At 51.4% G+C, this 18,422-nt stretch overlaps 1 protein-coding gene across 9 annotated transcripts in view; it reads right to left on the reverse strand.

Annotated features, from left to right (window-relative positions):
* The window catches only part of TRERF1 (transcriptional regulating factor 1), a 201,763-nt gene that overhangs the window by 117,574 nt on the left and 65,767 nt on the right, over positions 1 to 18,422 (reverse strand). The gene's annotated exons all lie outside the window — the stretch shown is intronic.

The following is an 18,422-nucleotide window of genomic DNA, read 5'->3' on the forward strand; positions in this document are numbered from 1 at the left end:
CCTAAGCAATCACTTAAAAATCACTCTTCTACTCAAAACACTCCTACAGTGTTTCATCTCTCTCAAAGTAAAAGACAAAGTCCTTGAAATGAGATACAAGGCCCATGTGTCCTGGCCCAGCCTCTTCTCCGCCTACTCTGTTCTTTCTCAGCTTCCTCCAGCCACAGGGCTTCCTCAAACATCCCAACCAGGCTCCTGCCTCAGGACCTTTGCACTTGCTTTTCTCTCTGCCCAGAACACTCTTCCACTGGGCATCTTTTACTTCCTTCATGTTTTTGCTCAAATGTCACTCTTTCAGGGAAGCCCTCCACTGCCACCACTGCACTCTTTCTGTCCCATGCTCTGTTAAATTTTTCTTTGTGGCTTTATCACTACCTGGCATTTGTGTATATTTTTATCCCTCTTCTCTCACACGAGACTATAAACTCCCTGAGAGGCAGGGTATTTATCTTACAGTATGCCCCAGAGCCCAGCACACAGTAGTTGCTCAAGAAATTGTTGAAAGATTTGTGGAATGAAAGAAGACAAGAGAAAAGAGAGTTACTGAAAAGAGGAAGCTGTCTGCAGTGTCAAAAGTAGCAAAGAGTCCAAAAAGATAAGGACTGAAGTGTCCGTTGGCTGTGGTCACATGGGAGCCACAGGTGACCTAAGAGAGGACAGTTCCTGTGGAACATGGGAGGTCTCTGCAGCAAATCCACAGGGCCCCTTCCCTGTGCTAGGCCCCCCTCCCACAGGCAGAAAAGCCAGCCTGAGACAGCTGTGTCAGCCAAGGAGCAACACCCGAGGACAGACCTTTCCAGAGTTTCTGTCCATGAGGGGAGGAAAGGAGGAAAGCGAAACAGAGGGGGGCTAAGAGCTTGAGGAAAGAGTTTATTGCTGAATGACTGAAGGGGCTGAGGCCCCAGGAGCTACAGGATATAGAGGGACCCATGCACTGGAAGGAGGTTCCCCAGCTAGTGGGAGGCAGCATATCCTCCTCTGAGCTGAAGGAAAACAGGTTGGGATGAGCCCAGATGCCAATAACGACCTGGAAGGGGAGGCAATAAGCTGAGTGGGCTCACTGCGGTGCGAGAAGTGCGCAAGTGCAGGGTGGGCCTGAAAATGACTGTCTCCTTCCATTCCGTGCCCTGGGTGCCTCATTCACCTCACCCAGTGTGGACCCAGACCCCTGACTGGAGAGAGAGCTGGCTGCTGGCCAGCACCGAGGGACCAGCTGAACGAGAGGCCATGGTTTCCTACAGGCAGAATCCCCAGACCGTGGGGTTTCCGGGAGAGGCCCTCGGCAGCCTGCATTTAGGAAGACAGATTTCCTAAGACTGAATTGGGGGACCCCAAATAGCTCTGTCTGTTTCAGTCAAGTTTGCCTCATTTTCTCTCAGGCCCCCACGTTCTCCCTCTCCACTCCTCCGACTCCTCCCGACCAATCACAAACTATGCCTCCTGCACTGTGAGAGGAACCCTATCCAGTTCCTCTCACAGTGTGCAGGGTACACCTACTATGTGCAGGGTGCAATGGAGGTTAGAATCCTCACACAACAGTTCTGTGTAGTGCTTTTAGCTTCTATTTACAGATGATGAAATGGAGATTCAAGAGATGAAGTGAACTGCTCAAGGCCCCATGGGCAGCAAGCCACGGAGCTGGGGTTTGAAACCTTCCACCTGTCCATCTCCTTTTCCATATCCGCGTCACCACCCGAGTCCAAGCCCTCCACGTTTCATTCCTAAAACTCAACACGATAGGCGTTACCTAACTCAAGCCCCAGTGTCCCCATCTGCAGTGTGCATATCCAGGCGGACCTTTGCCAGTGCTCTGTTTACTCGTCCCCGTCCTATCCAACTGGCTTTGGTGGCTCCCCAGTGCAGGAAAATTACAAACTCTGTAGCCATCCCTTAGGGTCCTTCAGAAAACAAGGTATACCCCCTTCTACCTTGTTTCCCACAAGCACCCTCTGCTCAACCCCATCCAGTGTGCTCCTCCTCTTTGCTCCCGTGAGGCACATTCCTCCGCTGCAGCCCCAGGCCCCGGGCGGCCCTGCTCTCCTGCGCTCCCAGAGCGGCGTCGCCCCAGCCTGCCGAGCCCTTCCTGCTCTTCCGTGCTCACCGTTCTTAGTCTCTCTTGCCAGGTGTTCCCCTCGCCTGCGTAGACCACAGACCCCTGGAAGGTTAATCAACCTTCTGTGTGGAAAACACTTGGAACTGCCCATTGCTCAATCAGGGTAAATGTCACTTGACCCACAGAACAATTCTGATGAAGTTCAGATGGTGTACTTCCAGAAGTGTTTCAGAAAATATCAGAGACCTGAGATAAGCAAGGGGAAGGGCACATGGTCTTCGTGGAGTGGAAGCACACCTGTTCGTCCTCTGCAAGGGTACCTGGAGTCTGGCACCCTGTAACAGCGGTCCTAACGAGGAGGAGGGTGGCTGGATTTAGCCCTTCCCTCCTCTTCCTGCCCCTGCACACTCCAGAGCTTGGTATTCTTCCTTCGCTGCCACTTCACACACTTTCAAAGACAGAGATTCTATCTTCTTCCTCTTTAAGGAAAGAGCTTGAAATGTCAGGAAGCTGGCTGAGGGGAGCTCATGGAGACCAGCAGAATGGTCGGTGCTGGGAGCCCTTTTCCATACGCTATTTCGGGGGAATTGGGAGTTGGCCTTAACCCACTTCAATCGACAGCACAGATCACACAACAATTCTGAGACTGCTGGGGCCACAGAGGAGGGTGGTGGGGCTAAACGGAAGTCAGGAAAGCCCTCAGGGGCCATCAAATCACACCCCACACAGACAAAATGGGTGAAGCCTGAACAATAAGAGTCTGGGCGTCACGACAGCGCTGCCTGGCAAGACCCCCAGCCAGGGGAACCAAAGGTGCAGGGTGGGCCTCAAGACAAGGCTGAAACAGCAGGAGCTCCAGGGTCGGGCCTGGGACCAAACCCTGGTCTTCGCCTTTGGGCTGGCCACTTCACCTCTCTGTGCGCCGCTCTGCACACACTACTGTGGGGCCTACATAAGATAAGAAATACACAGAACATCTAGCACAGTGCCTGGCACTATATAAGGGGCTCAATAAGTGTGGCTTCCCTCTCTCCGTCCAGCTCTAAGATCTCAAAGCTCTCAACCCTCATTAATAGGAACAAATACAGAAGCTACAGAGCATTTCATAGGCAGAAGGACTGCCGAGAATGGCAAAAGCCAGCAAAAAGGACAACAAACAGGCCACCCCACGACCTTAGAAGAGAAGCACTGGACTTCTGTGAACGCCCGGTTTCAGAATGCACAAAGCTTCAAGCTTCAGACCAAACCCAAACAGGAAGTTTGTGACAAACTTAGCAAACATGCACACACAAATGCAGGAGAGGTTGCACACCACTCAGAAAAGATGAAAACCAGCACTTGGTGGGTGAGTGAGTGGGTGGGGGGGCATCTGTATGGAATAAAAGGCTCATGCCTGGCCGATGCGTCAAATGCACAAAACTCTTCCTGGGTGCCAGGGAGCTCCTCGCTCCGGGCACTGGGCTGAATCACAGGGAGCTGCTCCTGATTTTGAAGCCAGGGTCCCCCGCCCCTGGGCTCACTGTACCTCACTGCGTCAGGTACAGTGAGCTTTCTGAACAGTGATCAGGACCTGGGGGACTTAGGTGTGCGAGATCAGTTTTCGGCTGGAAGAACACGGCACAGAAAGAGGAAGTGGGTGCTGGAGTCCCACAGAGCTCTTCGCTCTCCACCTGGTCACTTGGCCAGTGCGTGTTCGCAGGCCCCCTAGTGCCCTACCGTGAGGTCTTCAGGCTGCCAGGTTTTCTTCCTCTGAAATCCTGTCTGACCCTACCTTTGCATGCGTGCCCCTCACACTGGTGTGGGGCCCTGTAATTTCGGTTCATTTACTCGTAGGGGCAGGCAGAGATGGACACGCCTGAGCTCCATGAGTTGTGTGCCATCTCCCCACTACAGTAAAATCTAGGTGGTCCTTCCCCTTGTCACAATCCGTCAGCACCTGTGGATCCAGCCTGGCTACCAGGCCAGATCTTTGGTGGCTGTGCACCAGAAAATAACTGGTAAATGAATAAACAACATTAGTATCATTTCTACTCTCCCACCCCCACCAGACCGATCCATCCCCAGCAGACAGATTCCTTGGCCCCACCCCTCCCGGGAACGCCAGTTGGAAACTCAGCCCCCGGACTACCAACCTCACTGCCCGCCCCCCTCCCCCCCTCCCAGCTCCCTGCAGCTCCATCAGTGGTTTCCCCACCTCCCCGAGTTAGGTTCCTTTGAAAAAAAAAATGACTCATTTAGGAAGACAAAACCAAAAACTTCAATGGTAAAGATAAAACAGCACCAAGTCTCTTTTAACACCTCCTACTCCACGTAGAATTTAGATCTGATAAAGCCTCCCCAAACTGGACCTCCTCGTTTGGAACTTACAATATACACAATTCTTCTAGCAAAAACATTTCCAGTAATGTCTTCTCTCTGAACTTTTCAGGGTCTTCTTTACAAACAGAGGTGGCCTCTGGCCTCCAGTCAGTCGCTTTTTCAAAGTGAAGGAACAAGAAATTAAAGTCCATGCTAAACCCCTGGGTCAAAAATGAATTACTTAATGACTTACCATTACATGTGTGCTTCTGACTTATTAGAGAAAAAATGTTGGCATCATCTCACTGGCCTAATGAGAATTATGGAGTGTTTCATAAATAGCAAGGCATCTAGCTGTGTAAGAAGTTTACATCTGTGCATGGTATTTGAAAGGAAAAAAATGGTATCATATAATACATACAATCCTAACATTTTAGGGCTCCAATGAGCAATTAAGATAATCCAAGGGTTCTCAATGTTGGCTGCATTAAAAAAAATTATCAGGCCCCACCCCCAGAGAATTGGGTACATGAAGACCAGAGTGGGGCTCTGGCGTTGGGTTGTTTTTGCTTTTTTTAAGTTTCCCCAGTGCTTTTAATGGGCGCCCAGGGTTGAGAACTACTGATATAGTGCAGCTAAGAAAATTAAGATCTGAAGAAATTAAGGTTTAGTCCCAAACTGTTCAGCCAGACACAAAACCAGAACCAAACCCAACGTTTGCAGCTCCCCGTCCAGTGTCTGTGTCTTGAGTGTTCACTCGTTTGTTCAAACCTTTTTGTTTCAAAGTGGGGAGACTAACACAGAGTTGCTGACGTTTCGTTTCGTCAAGCAAGGTATTGTTATAAATACCTACCAATTACTACCACTGCTTCCTAATCGGTCTCTTGCTCATTTGCATGGCCGCCATCCTCTCCACCCCAAGCCCAGGAGGTAAAGTCTGAGAATCCAGGCCGCAGTCCACAGTCTCACTCACCTCCACCCACCCTGCTCCTCAAACATTCGCCATCTAATCCCTTCCCGAACCACACAATAGCTGTTTCTGAAAGTCCCTTCACTAACCACAAACTACTTCCCAGTCCTGCCAAGTCCGTCCACCCTGCACCTCCCTCCTGACTGACATGTGACAGCTAATATCTGCACCAGTGACAGCCACCAGTATTTACAGTCTGTTACTTCCCACGCATGGTCCCGTCTAAACTGCTCCATCATCGAGGACCCACGGGCCATTTTTAAGGAGGGCTACCTCTGAGGAATACAACTGGGGATAAGGGAGGGAGGAGGCAAAGGAGGCTCTCTTTCCACCCTTCAGTTTGAACTTTGGGGGAAGCAGGCATTTCTCCAATGGGACAAAATCACAAACACACACACACAGCAGGTCACAAAACACATCTACGGTTTGCTTCCACTTTGCACATACGGAAAATCCTCTGGGAGGTATCCATACCCAAGTTCTGTCTGTACATGATATCTGAGTGGTGGGATTATGGGTAACATTAATTTCACTTCCCTTTCTTCTTTGTTTATCTGTATTATGTTTTACATAATAAAGAAATAATGATCATTTAAAACCTGAACCAAAGCATTATCTAATCTCTGAAGCCTACCTAGTACTGAGAAGAAAAGGTGCCACAGCAGGTCCCATTCTGGTGTGTGGGGGCATCTCCTTTTCATAAAAGTGTAAGATTTCACCTCAGTCCGGCCCTGGCTTCTGCACCCTGCAAGCCTACCTCTAACACTGACCCAAGCCACCCCCAGGCCCCACCAGTCTCCAAGAATGGATGTAGAACAGATGCCCTAGGACAGCTGTCAAGCCTCCTCAGTGTCATCTCCCCATGCTCCCTGAGTTTCTGCCGCACACGTCAGCTGTCCTCTCCTAAGTGCCTCCTCTGGTCCCTGTCTCTCAGTTCCTACCCAGGCTGTGTCACCCTCCCCTACTTATTTCCTTCCTAAGTCTTCACCAAGGCAAGCAAAGCAGCCACCCCTACTCCAAGTAACATTCAAACCCACAACCTGTAGATCAGGAGCCAAGAAACTCTTTCTATGGAGTGTAAACTATGGAATTCTCCACAGTCCTCACTATTCCCTAATGTCTAACAAGGCAATGAAGACTAGACATGATAGTCTTCCTGGCAGCAAGAGCCACGGACTCAAAGGCCTGGAGGTCAAAGGGTATGTAATGTGTTCAGAAAAGAAAAAGGTGTTTGACATGTCCAAGGCCCAGCAGAGAGAAAAATCCAAAGAAACTCAACAGCAATGTTTACAGGGGCCAGCAAAGAGAGTCCCGAGCAAAGGGTTCTCGGCCTTTCATCTGCTACTCATCCTTCCAACTGCTTCCCCACCATCCACTCTACCCTTCCAGTCTCTAGCTGGGTCGAGGCTAATGAGAGTGGGTGGAAAATAGGAACAGAGAAAAAAGAAATGAGATTAAGCAACGCCAAACTGAGGCAGGCTGAGGTCCTCCCAGTGCAACCAAAGGGACCTTGGGTGGCTATTCAGGGAGTGCAGGGGCCAGGTGCTTAGCCCCCTCCTTGATGCCAGCCGCAAACATGAAGGATGGCTGTCAATAATCTAAACTTCCAGGTCCCTCAAGAGACATTTCTAAAGAACTGTGAAACTTCTAAACTGCCAAAACTCTGACTGGCCATGCTCCACCCAGAAGCCTCTGTGTCCTGCAGGGCTTTTGGGGTAACCCCACGGCAGGCACTGGACTAGCATCACCTCCTATCCTGGAAGGAGTAAGGTGCCGACAAGGTCGGCTCCTCAACTGTCTACCTCCATTGGGCCCGACTGCTTGGTTAATGGCCCGTACACCTGTCCGGGGAAATGCAATTCAGAAACAGTGCCATGCTGTTTCAGGTAGCAGCGTGTGCCCATTGTCTCTCCCCCCGACACTCAGCCACACCATGAGCTCCTCCCGGGCTCAGCTCTGGTGCTTCTCTTTCCCTTTAAAAAATACTCCCTGTTGGCTTTTAGCAGGCACTTACTAATCAAGGAGAAACCCAATCCTCAAGTTCATTGACTCTTATCAAGTTGGGAGTGTTCTTGGAGACTGAGGGGATCTATACACTCAAAACAGCTGGTAACATCCAAGGGTATGGTGGCCAGTCACCTGCCTCTGCCTGCTAAAGGAAAGAGGTGTGTGTGGGGGCAGGGTGGGGGCTGGAATGGTTGGAGAAGGTCTCAGAGAGGAAGTGAGATCTCAGTTGGGTCTTGACTAAAGGGTTCAATGGGGTCAAGTGGAGAGGAAGTGGGAAGACCACCCCAGGCAGTGGACCAGCACACACGTGGGGCTGACCTCATGGGGAGGAGGGCCCCACTGTAGGGGGGACAAGACCATGAGGCAGTGAGAGGTTATGAGTGTGCACGAAAAGTCAGACAGACTTGCTCCCAGCCCAGCTCTGCCTCCCATTCTCTATACATCTGGGCAACTTACCTCAGTCCCACCTTCTTCATCAGCAACGTGACAAAGGTGGGTTTAACAATGGTGCCTACCTGCTGCGGTTATTAGGAAACTTTGATGAGTAGATGCACGCAAAGGGCTTAGGTCCGGTCAGGGCCTGCCATCAGTGGATGTCATGTGTGACAGTCAAAACCACCCAGTGCCCACCCGCTGACGCAGACCAGGCCCCGTGTTCTTTACAGCAACCGTGATGCTGGGAAGAGGGGAACCCTGGCTGACTGCTCACACCCTGAGGAACCTAAGAGGTGTAAGAGACAACCGAACATCAGAACGCCAGGCAGCCAGTGTGGGTGTTCTCACTGCACACACACGCGGCTCTCCTTCTCGGACCACCAACTTCTGTGCAGTAACTGCATGTACTTCCCTTTGCTCTCACCTCTCCACAGTGCGGCGATGGTTGTGTCCTCTCAGCATCACGCCCACTGCCGTGGGTCCCTTCTCCTGACTCTGGGGCTCCCTCCTCCTGGCCTAGGACGGGTACCAATGTCCCAGTGTTGCCAGACCCGGGGTGCCTGGCTATCCTTCGGTTTCTCTAACCTGTCTACACTTCCATAAATACTCCCCTTCATTAACCCCTCTCCAGTTAAACCCTTAGCACGCGCCCACCAGATGCACGGGGCTGAATGAAGGGCAGCCCTGTCTTCCTCCCCTCGGAGGCAGTGTGAATGGGAGTGTTTAAGATATAAACACCAATGTGTTTTACCCAACAGCAATCAATTATATGGGAATTTGACATCCCTAGGAATCTGGACATAACTCTCCCAGCCCAGACAGGGCACATTCAAAGGGCCTGTGCTCCTTCGAGTCCATCACCTAAGGGAGCTCCCGCAAACTGACAGAACTTAGGTCAGTGCTGGGTGCATGGTAGGCACTCAGTAAGGACTTGCTGATGCAAGTCCTTCTGGCTAAGGGTGGGAGCTCAACTCCAAGAAACCCTTCAGGAAAAGGTCCTCCATGAAAAAGCTACTCTGAGACGCCCTGTGCTCAACCTCTCAGGGCATGAGGCGCTGAGATGCCATCCTTCCTGTCCAAACCAGCAGCAGTTCAGATTCCAGTCCTATCCGCCACAACCGCTATTTCCTTGTCTCTTATCAGGTAATTCCTGAGGCTTACAGTTTCACTGCATCTCTCTGGCTGCATTTATTACTCTGAATCCTTCACAGGGCCAAACTCATCCTTGGCTCAGTGCAATTCAAAAGCATTTAATAAATGTGTACAAGCATTTAATAACTGTGTACAAGTAGCATGCCACACCCTGGAGATCCAAAGATGATAAGATAAAGGTATCTGAATCTAAGAGGAAGAGGAAGGAGAAGAAGGAAGAATAAGAAGGAGAAAGAGAAGAAAGAAGGAGGAAGGAGGAGACGGAGAAGAAAAGAAAAAGAAGAACAACAATGACAACTTGACAAAGGCTGGCTACTGGCCAAGTGGATTCCCAAGGAGATAAGCTGGAGCTACAGTGGGTGTTAGAGGGAGGGGCTGAGACGGTGGGGAGGGAGGGGAGGCAGCAGGAGCGGTGAGAAGGCAGGCTGGCGGTGGAGGAACACGGACAAGGACTGAATGGACAGGGACCAGAGCAGAAAGAGCTGGGCAAGGGGTTTGTCTCAAATTGGCACTGATTCAAAAACCAAGCACATGAACAGCAGAAATGACACCTAACCAGAAAGATATTTCCTCCCAGCAGCCTCCAAAGTCAAAATGTCCCCTCTGGAAAATGCTGAAGGAAGCCTGGCTGAAGAAGTCCGGGGCCAAGGTGCTTGTCCCGAAGGCTTTTTCTCAGCCTGGCACTCACCACCAGGCTGGCCCTGCCTGGGGCTCGGCCACCCCTAGATCCAGAACCAGTGAGAACACCCCAACCCCATGAAAAAAAAGAAACCTTTCACACGCTTGCTCTTACTTGAAATTCTAAAATTAAAAATTAAGCGTTCATTCCTCTCACCTAAAAGCTCTCTCCCTTTATAAGCTAATATGCAAATGTCTTGGGAGAGGCTAAGTCTTAGCAGCCACACATCAGCTTAGCATGAATGCTTCCAGATCTTTCCTGGAAAACAGGCTTTGCATAAAGGATGCTCAGGAGATTACCTGTGACTGAGGGGGAGGCAGGAAGGAGAGAAGGGGGTGTTGCAGTAAGCCAGCAACACCCACCCAGGGCAGAGGGGTAGAGTTAAATGCTGAGCCTTCAAAAAACTTTTTCTCACTAGTTGTTTTTAAATTGAGCTGTAAGGCACAACCCATAAAGTTTACCCTTTAAACTGCACAATCTAGTGATTTCTAGCATATTCAAAAGGATGTACAACTACTATCCAATCTAATTTCACTATCTAATTTCGGATTATTTTTGTAACCCCCAAAGAAACTCAATACCCCTTAGCAGTCGCTCTCCATCCCCACCTTTCCCTGGCAACCGTTTTCTCTCCATGACCTTGCCCATTCTGGACGTTTCATAGAAATGGAAACATACAATATGGCCTTTGTGTCTGGCTCCTTTCACTTGGCATGTTTGCAAGGCTCACCCATGTTGTAGCATGCATCAGCACTTCATTCCTCTCTTACGGCTGAATAATATTCCACAGTATGGACAGACCACATTTTAAAGGACAAAGCACATGATACTCCTGCAGAGAGGAGCCTCTCCGGTATCCAAGGGGCTGCTTGGACAGTGCAACCATCTGCAAATTTTCCTTCTCTGCTCCTCCCACCAGCTCAGCAGACACCATCCAAACCCTCCCCGTGGACTGGTGAGATTTTCCCAGCACACAGTGGCTCAGGAGGGCGGCCCTGAGTTACCAGGCCATGACAGAAACAACTCAAATTCCTTCTGAGGGAATTTGTAATGGCTCTTAAAATGTGTTTTATAAACCTCTACGGTCCCGGTAATGACAGATGAAGAAGCGGGGCCGGCATCACAGGCGTGCAGCTCACAGGGCCCCGCGCTTGGTTTAATGCACTGCTGCCGCCGCCTTGAAAGTCATTAATTTTTAAACAAGGGGCCCCACGTTTTCATTTTGCACTGGGCCCAGCAAATCATGTAGCTGGTCCTGAGCAAGAGGCAAGGGTTTGGGAAAGGGTTGGAACCTGACACTGGTCCTGACCAGGTGAGGCCCAGGTGCAGGAGAGGGGCCAGTCTACAGTGAAGACCCAGCTTCCACACGGCCCAGACCCCGGCTTCCTTCCCGGAGGGCTAGCAGTTGGCTGATAAGGCCTCCCCGGAACAGCCAGAGTAGTTGAAAGTAAACGTGGTAAGTCAATAGGCTCCGACTGCAAAGCAGGGGGGACTCAAACTGAAACTTGTTTGATCTTGTAATGGCTTACAGGTTACAACCAAGAAGAAGAAAGAAAATAAAAATATATATATACTTACTGAAGTAATTGGCACTGAGAAAACTTTTTAAATATTTATTTTTTTTAAACTGTAATCTTTGTTTCCAGCCTATCAAGGAAGTCATGGTTGTCTCCAAAACTCTGGTATTTGATCCAGAGAGAGGGGTGAGCTTAAAATGCAGCTGTCTATGCTGATGCCAGTTCTCAGAGGGCCCTCAGAACAACCCATGCACATGGACCCCCGGGACCCCGATCCCCTCTGCGTTCCCCTGCCCAGGTTTCGTCCAATTTTCATTTTGCAGATGAGGAAGCTCTGCTGCGAGAGGGGAAGTAACCGGCCTCGGCCGCCACAAAAAGGGGCAGGACCAGAACCCGGGGGCTCGCAGCTTCCCCTTCCCACCTCCCAAGTTCGCTGTGAGCCCAACCAAAATCCACGCACTTGGTGTACGCCCCCACCCCCAATTTTCTCCTGGACCCTCAGCCCGCATCTTCTAGTGCCTGTCCCTGGGAGGAGACAGTCGGGTTGTGAAGATATATAAACCTGAAGGAAGAAGATGCAGCTTCTTTTCACAGTACGATCTTTATTCCGTCATTTGGCGAAGGGCCAGAGATCTCCATGTTCAGGGCTTTTCCGTATCCAGGGCATTTATTAAACAGTTTTTCCGGGAAGCGTGAAGTTTAACCAAGTTTTTCCCAGGTACAGGTACAAGGGTCATGTAGGGTGGACAGATCTCAGGGGCCAACAGGAAGTGCTGCCAGACCACCGCACCACAGCGATGGGTCCAAGTGGCCACTGGACAGGGATGGGACTCGGCCACCCCACCAAGCCTGGGCTTCTCTACAGCACAGACAGGCCAATCCGAGCCGTCCCGAACACCAGCGCCTGGATTCCTCCGACTTCAATCTGCGTTTCATCCTCCCTCCTTCTTCCCTCCCTCCTTCATTCTTCCTTTCCTTCCTCTCTACCTCCCTCCACTCTTCTTTGAACAAAAAGATACTGAGCACTTCCTGTGTGCCAGAAATGTTTTGGTTGCTGGGAATATAGCAGTAAACAAAACAGGGGAAGGAAGAAGGAAGAAGGAAGGAAAGAGTTAATAAGTGAATATATATACCATGTAAGACAGTAAAAATTCTCTGGGAAGAAACATTGCAGGATAAGAATAAAAAATGGCCAGGAAGAAAGGCACTTCATCTAGAATGGCCAGGTGGGAGCTCTCTGAAGGAGAAGGAGTGAGCCACACAGGTATCTGGGGAGGATACGCCAAGCAACGGGATCAGCAAGGGCAAAGGCCCCAAGGTGGGAATGCCCTGGTGCATTCAAGGAACGAGGAGAGTGGGGGGCTAGGAGAGTGGGGGGCCAGAGAGGTGTGGGCAGGGGAGGTAGGAGCCAATCAGGCCAGACCGGAGGGCAAGGCTGTTGGTGGTGCTCCCAGTGAGGTGGCAGCCTGCGGGCTCTGAGCCAGGGAATAGCTGACGGGACACAGGCTTTACCAGAACCACCCTGATCCCATTGTTACCAGGCCACCTGCACTAGGGGACCACATCCAGAAGCCAGACCCAGCACAACCTCTAAGCAGCAGTGAGAAAAACGCTTCCCTTCTGTGGGCCTCCACAGCCTCCTCTGTGAAATGGAAAGACAGGACTAGACAATGTCCTTTTCTACGATATTCCTATTTTCTGACCCTGAGACAAATTGCCCAAAGGGTCTAAGAGTCTCACCCGCTGACTCGGGAGAAGGCAAGGAACAGCAGCCAAGAGTCAGTAGCCTCCGCCCCCACTGCTCCCCACTGCCTGCTCTGCCCCACACCAAATTCTCCCCTGCAGAGGCACAGCTCTCTAGGGAGAAAGGTCCAGCCCAGGAAGCAGCCACGTCACCAACGTCCTCTGAAGATTACGAAGGGTGGCCACTAAAGATAGCACAGCCTCCCCACTGTTGCAGGGTGGGGCTCGGCCACCGAAAGCCTCAGCTACCGAGGAATCAAAGGGCACTGCTGAATGGGTTCCTGCTGGCCACCAGTCTCTCCTACCCCCCTGACTTCCAACACAGAGGAGAAAGAAAGTGATGGTGTTCAGAACTGATCCATCCCATCATATCCCCGAGGGTTCTGTCTGTCCACACACCCTCAAACTGGGTCAGAAAGCAAGACTCAGGTCTCCTCCGTCAGGCTGGATGAGCAGAGTTTGTCTCTCCCCATCAGACTGCAAACTGACCCTATGCCTCCTCCACCAGACTGGGGGCTCCATGAGGACGGGGGCTGTATCTCTTCACACAGAGGGGGAGCACCCGATGTCAAGGCTACACTACCCACCTCGGATGGGGTTTACCTGCCCCTTTCCCTCTATCACCTCAGTGCATCCTATAAATTCCTGTGTATTTAGTGATTTCTTAAAACAGGGCGCTGATTGAAGCACTCACATCGAACCACCCACCCAGGCACAAAACCCTATGATCCCCAGCCATTAAATAACCCAAAACTATCTAAATACGGACCTCCAAGCTAAACGAAAACAAAACAAAAAGTTGCCTTCACCGAACAACTTTTTGGCACACCGCTGGTGACTGTGGCTGAGGCCACACTGAAATGCACCTTGAAGACGAACAGGAACGGCAGGGAGCCCGCTGGCTTGGCCTGGCCTCAGCCGAGTCCCACAAGAGAGGGGGCCACAGCCCAGACACAGCCCCCACAGCTTCCAACTTGAGCTTTTCCAAGGTATGGAAAAAGCTCAGGTCACGCCAAGCGATGTGGTGTGAGATGGGAAAGGGGCTGTGGGAGCTGAAAATCCGAGGAGAGGAATGAGGAGGAGCCCCTCCCAGAGAAGCAGGCCTGCGCCCGTGGGATTAGAACGAAGGTCGGCATGGAGGGGGGAGATAGGGCCGAGTGCACACAGCGGCTCAGCACCGGCCCCTGGAGCCTCCCTGGAGGAGCAGAGCCCACCCCAGGCCTGGGGAGGGCACCCTTGTGCACACGGACTCGGGGAAGCCACCATGGCCCCCGGAATCGGGAGCACCGGCTCACCTCGGCAAAGGGTTCCCACAGAATTGCTGTGGAGGGGCAAGGACTGCCAAAGGCTGAAGGCAATAACAATAATACTACTAGCAGTAGTAATAATAATAATAGCTAACCTTTACAGGTACTGTGCTAAGTCTTTTCCATACACTAACTCAGTCAATCTTCATCGGGAAACTAATATCACACCCTGCTTACAGCCTAGGCAACTGAGGCCCGCCCAAAGCCGTGCTTACGTAAGGAATTCAGATTTCAAGCAGGCAGCTCGGGTCCCCAACACGCACTCTAGCCACCTCCTCTGAAAACAAAGGGGAAAACCCTAGGGTATTTCTGCTGGTTCCTCTGAGCCTCTGGGGCCGAAGGCCACCCAGCAACAAGCATCCTGAGGGCTGAGGAGACTGGGGTGCGGGAGACTGGGACAGAGCCCAGCAGGGTCGGAGGGCTGCTCCTCCACTGTGCTGAGAGCCTGATGGCCTGAAAATGTCACCCTGCTGGCGCCGATGACCCGCGCCTTTCAGAGTCTCAGGTTAAAAACCTCTACCCGTCTGTGCCTGGCGTACCCACAAGGAGAGCGAAAGCGGCAGTGCCAGGCCCCAGCTCCCAGAGAAGCCCACGGCTGTCTGAAAACTCAGAGAACGTGGGACAGACTGATGTTTAGACAGTGTGCTAGGCATATTTTCAAAGTGTGTTCTTCAACCTCCACACCTTTGCAGGTCGGGTTTGTCTCCATGTCATGATGCAGGGAGTCCTAACGTGCCACCACGGAGGGTCCGGACCGTCTGGAAACTGAAAGGAAGAGCAGGCCCGTTGTGCTTCGTCTGCAGGTTCACAGCGGAACCCCATCCTTCGTGTGAGGGTGTTTCTTGTCCTGACACAGCCAGCATTTCCGGCTGACACTCTCTGCTGTGGGCTGCCCGGCAGCACTGCACGATGCAGGGTGTTTGGCAGCATCTGGCCTCCACCCACCCCATGCCGGTGGTCCTCTCCTCCCTCTCCACCCTGAGCATGACAAGCAAAAGAAGGGTCTGCGGACACACTGCCGGAGGCCGGGCAAGACGAAGGGATCGATCTCGGCTGTGAAGACTGCTGTGTGGCGGGATAACCTTCCGTGGAAAGGTGTCCAAGGGTTGGGGAAAAAAAAACATATTGTACATAATGCTGAAAATGTAACTGACATACTACTAAAAAATAACTGTCTGATTCTGTCTGACTTCTCAGTCACCACGTATTTCAAATTTTCCAGTGTGGCTGCCATGCCTCTTTCCCGAGAATCTGCCTAAATGCAAACACTCAGCACCCCAGGTGTCCACAGTCCGCCCCTCCTCCCAGCCTTGGCTACCCCAGCCTCATTCACGTCCCCCCGCAAACCAATCCATCCTCATGCGCTCAACACACCAGCGGGCACTCGCTCCGAGTGCTGCCATCTCTGGAGGAACATGCAGGGGAGGGACCAGAAACCAGCAGGCTCGGGGGCTCCACAGCCTCGGAGGCGGCAACGGCCACCCAAGAAAACGGCCCCGCTTTCACCAACAGCACTGTCCACTCACCGCACTCTCGAAGGCCTCGGCGCACAGTCTGCCTCGGCCCCCAGGAGTGAGCTGCACGGATCCCAGAAACGGGCCAAAGAGACACCGATGGAAAAGACCGTGCAAGACTGACACCCTGACAGAAACACGGGCACAGAATACGAACTGAAAGGAAAGTTAATACAAGTGGATCTTGTGGAAAAAACGCTCAACCACACTCATGAAAGAAATGCAAATGAAAACTACCTGAGATACCAACTTTCATCTATCAGATTGGCAAAGACCAAAAAGCCTGATAACTCACTGTGTCGGCGAAGCTGTCTCAGTCACTGCGGGTGTCGGTGTGAGTCGCCACAACCTCCTTAAAGGATCACAGCTGAGTATCTGCTTTACCAGCTATTCCCCTTCTAAGAATTTATTCTGCAGACACACTCCCACATGTGCCAAATGGCATGTATACAGTGACACTCACTGCAGTGTGATTTGTGATGACAGGAAACTGGAGCCAACCTCAACATCCACTGTGAAGGCATCGCTTTAATAAGTCATGGTTCGTCCATACAGCGCAACGCTACGCAGTTGCGGGCGCTCCCCACGTCACGGTATGGGAGCATTTTCCCCGTGCACCGTCAGGCAGTACACGCGAGACACAGCACAACATGAACTGTGTGCCGGCAGCAGTCAAAATGCTCTGTGCTCACATATGCATTTAGATGCACAGATTTCCTTTGGCAAAGATAACCAAAAAAGCAAATAACTGGTTACCCTTAGGGAGGGGAGCTGGGAGACCAGGGGCAGGAAGGGGAGGAAGAGTTACTACTGTACACCACTTTAGACTCTTTGTTAACTTAACTTCCAACATCTATACCACACGCACACGTTAACTATTCAGCCAATCAGGAGGAAAGACTGCAGCTGATCTAGCTCTACACCACTCTGCATGTGTGCGTGAACCAGGTATGACAGGTCACTTTCCATTACACATTCTCCGTTCCTGTAAGTATCCATGGTTCTCAGTTCAAACGGCCCAGGTTTTTTGTTCTCTTTTTTGATTCAGAAGTAGGATGATCACCACCACATCCAGGACACACAAGGAACCCACCGAGCTTTCCCTCCTCAGTTAGGTTTTGAAAGCATTCATCCTCAAAACTGCCTTCCTTATCTGAAAAAGGCACAATCGCTAACCCTGGACCACTGCCGCCCCGAAGTTCCAAATGCAGGCAGGCGGGATCCCCTAACCGTGCACAGCGGATCAGCTGCTAGGGACCCAGGCACCCACGCCATTAACAGAGCCTCAAAGCACTGCAGCTGGGACTGTGCGTGACAAAGCGAGCCAGACGCCGTTCCTATCAGGAGTGGCTGGCACTCCCAGCAGCACTGCAAACCTTCCCTGCAGCTCTGCCCGCGGCAGGATTTTAATGGCATGTAACTCAGAGGTGCCACCGCCATTGCTTTTAAACCTACCCCGCTCCCACTCCACTTCATCACAAAGTAACCCTTATGTATATTTTAAGCCGTAAATCAGCATTTGTCAAGTTCTAAATTGGGCTACAGCAATATTTATTCATCAAAGGATAAATCATCCACAAAAAGTCATAAAACTGCCTAATAATTTAATATGCTATCGCTCTTACCTGAAACTTGTCAAAAAGTGGCCTGAAAGAGGCATGTGTTTTATAGTTGACTGGCAGCAAGTGTACAGTTTATTAAATGGTTCATGTTTTTAACTCTCGGGGAAGGGGGGCACCATGGACACGTCCCAAGTGGCGGAACTCATCATCCTGTTCACTAACCTGTTTGAGGGCAGCAGAAAGCAGATCCCCCCCCGCCCCAAAGAGGACCAACGTCTCATCCAAACAGCCTTAAGACGGTTGGTTTGAATAGAAAAGCAAGAAAAATGAAAATTACGGCATTCTGTATGGGGCGGAGGCAAAACACACCAAGTCAGAGGATTCACGCTGGGGACGGGCGGGCCCATGGAGCAGCCAGAAAGGGTGAGCTGTGACTCGGAGCTGCAAAATTATGACAGCCGGGCCAGGACGCCAGTTTCCAGGACCTTCTTGGATCTTCGGAGCAGTAAGCTTTCCAGACCTCAAGGTCCCACTTCAGCAGAAGTATGTAAGTCCCACAGCCAGGCGGAATGACAGCGTTCCACCTGGGGGGCAATGAACATCAACCTCGCCCCGAGACCGAGGTTTCTCAGCCTCCGCACTACGGACACTTTGGGCCGGTAATTCTTTGTTGTGGGGGTTGTCCTGTGCAGTGGAAGATATTTAGCAACAGCCTAGGCCTCTACCCATCAGTTGCCAGTAACACAGCCCCCAAACAGTGGTGACAACCAGCACTGTCCCCAGACATTGCCAATGTCCCCTGGGGGCAAAACCACCCCCAGCTGAGAACCACTGACCTGGATGAACCAGGTCTAACTTGATGAAGGTGGGCGGATGGAGATAAATCCACTCCGCATAATTTCCCTTTACAGTACTTTTTCTCTGAATTTCAAAATACAAATCTAAGGAAATGCAAAAATCGGAACTTCGATATTTAGTTCGCACACTGTTAACCTCCTCTCGCCAGCAAGGTCCAAACCGCCCACAGGCCGAGGCACCTAACCAGGTTCTGCCGTCCTTTCTCCCTTCCTCTCTGCACCCCCGGCCACACGTCCCCCACCCACCGTCTTCACCTTTTACTTCTAACTTACCCTCTATTTCCTCTACGTTTTTCCACAACCTTGTGGTTTACTCTGGCACAAGAAC

Source organism: Phyllostomus discolor, chromosome 4 (assembly GCF_004126475.2).
Source record: "Phyllostomus discolor isolate MPI-MPIP mPhyDis1 chromosome 4, mPhyDis1.pri.v3, whole genome shotgun sequence".
Lineage (NCBI taxonomy): Eukaryota > Metazoa > Chordata > Mammalia > Chiroptera > Phyllostomidae > Phyllostomus > Phyllostomus discolor.